Source organism: Apaloderma vittatum, unplaced genomic scaffold (genome assembly GCF_000703405.1).
Source record: "Apaloderma vittatum isolate BGI_N311 unplaced genomic scaffold, ASM70340v1 scaffold9290, whole genome shotgun sequence".
NCBI classification, from domain to species: domain Eukaryota; kingdom Metazoa; phylum Chordata; class Aves; order Trogoniformes; family Trogonidae; genus Apaloderma; species Apaloderma vittatum.
This window is the reverse complement of record NW_009695010.1, coordinates 17,242-19,735: the sequence shown is the minus strand read 5'-3', so window position 1 is coordinate 19,735 and position 2,494 is coordinate 17,242.

Genomic DNA, 2,494 nt, shown 5'->3' with positions numbered 1-2,494 from the left:
TGAAAGTGGGGTCAATTAGAAAATTAGAACAGGTTGTTTAAAGCTCTGGCCAGTTGGGTTTTGAATATCTTCAGGGCTGGAGACTCCACAGCCACTCTGGGTAACCTGTTTCAGTGTTCAACCACTCCCAGAGTAAAAAAATAAAAATAAAAAAATAAAAATTTCAGTGGAATTTCCTGTGTTGCAATTCATGTTCAGTGCCTTTTGGTCCTCTTTCTGGATACTAGAGGCACAGTCTGCTTCAGTCTTTGCTCCCTGCCACCAGGTACTTAGACACATTAATAAGTCTTCTTCCCTCACCCCCTAGCTTTCTCTCCTCTAGGCTAAACAATCTCAACTCACTAGGCCTCTCCTTGTCAGAAAGGTGCTCCAGTCCTTTAATCGTCTTAGCATTCATTTGCTGGACTTGCTGCAGTCTGCCCTTGTCTCTTGTGAGCCCAGAACTGGTCACGTTACTAGCTCACATCCAACTGGTCCACCAGGACGTTCAGGTCCTCTTCTGGAAATCTGCTTTCCAGGCAGTTGACACCTAGCCTGTAGTGGTGTGTGGGGTTATTCCTCCCCAGGTGCAAGACTTGTCAATTCCCTCTGAACTTCAGGTGGTTCCTGGTGGTCTGCCCTGTCAGTGGCGCTCAAACTTGCTGCTGAAGTGCTCTGTTCCATTGCATGGGCCATTAATGAAGAAGTTAAGTAGTGTTGGCCGCACTATCAGTGCCTGGGTGTGCCCCTCGTGACTGCCCTTGAGCAGGACTTTGCCCAGCAATTGTTAAATAAATGAGTTTGACAAGTGAGAGTGTGGATTTTCAGTATGCTGGCTGCATTCCCAGCAGCTCCCGCATGCAGGGTCGTGTTTTCCCCACTTCCCCTAAGTGCTTTAATTTGAAGAGTAGTTCACAGCTGGACCACTTAGCTACAAGTTACGAAGTCTGGGTAACCAAAAACTTCTTCTAAAGCTGAAATCTGTAGTGACCACATGGGCAGTTTAATGTGAGTCATGGACATGTAAATGATCCTGCTTGCAGCAGAGAAAGGCACACAGTAGAAGAAAATGTGCTGCTCTGAAGTGTTGGGAAGCTCTCACTGAAGACCATTTTCACTGAAACAAATACAGATAACATTGGTTTGGTTGGGCAGAGGAGATGGAGAGCATTCCAGTAAGAGATTAAATTTTGATTATCCTGTTTTGATTATCCTGTGTCAACCTTTAATTAAGTCATGCTGACTCTCTGTAGTTTCTAAAGGAGAACCTAAATAATCTAAAAAAAAAATGTGGGCGACAGTAGGTATGGATGCTCTTGGTTAGAGTTGGAATATTTTGCAGTTAAGACTAATACTGTTAAATAGATCTCTATTTCCCAGAACACTGAGTAATTGCGTCTGCACTTGATGTAAATTTTATGAATGTCTGTAGCTCTTCACACATTGAGAACTTACAGCCACCTTGTGCACAAGCTTCACCATATTCCTTTGAGGAGATAAGGGCACTCTGAAGGGCTGGAGGAGTGGTGAGCATGTTCTGAATTTTGACAGAAGAGCAGGGCTGGCTTCTTTGAAAAGCTGCGCTTTGTGAAATGTGGGACACTCAACCTTTTTTTTGTGTGGTATCCAGCGGTTAGAGCACTGAATAGGGGAGACATTTTAGTATTTTTTTTAAACAAGACTTACCAGTTAGCCTAAAAAACTTCCGCAGAAATTAATAGATAAGAATTGTTAGTAGTATGTTTGTATTCTTTTACTCTTTTCAGTATTTCGAGAATAAGCCTCTTCAAAAAATGGTGATAGGTTGTGTCTTTACCTGCATCTAGTAGCAGCCTGTAATTGCTTCTGCTTTAAAATAAAATGCTAATGTTAGTATTGTCAGCATTTGCTGATGTACAGTAATAAAGTCAGAAGTCTGGTGCAACAAGAAAAACATACGTAGTATCTGAACTTAAAACCTGTCAAATGAGTGTAGAAGTGTCCTCATTTAGGTTATTTCCCTGTATGTTGTGTGCATATAAAATGGCCACTCGAGGGCACCTTTGTATTTGGTTCAACTTGTATTTTCCTAAATATATTGGTATGGTTTGATAACGCATTTATTTTTTTAATCTCTTGACTCTTTGAGTGATAGCACCCTAAATTTCATATTTAAGTGGAAGCTAATATAGGTTCATAAAGCTTTAACTGGAATCCTTTCTACGAAAAAGCTAAATAATAACATGCATTACATCAAGAACAGGATTTTGGAAAAACTAAAACTAAAAATTTGGTGAAAACTTATGATCAATAATGCTTATATGACTGTTATCTATCATCAGAAATATGTTAGTACAAATTTATCTAAAGTAAAATCATTCTGAGATTTTGTATATTGAGCCACCTGATCTAGTTAGAGATGTCCCTGTGCACTGCAGGGGAGTTGAACTAGATGCCCTTTTCAGGTCTTTCTCAGCCCAACACATTCTATGATTCTATAATTATATTTTCAGATAGCTTCATTTAATGCTTCTTT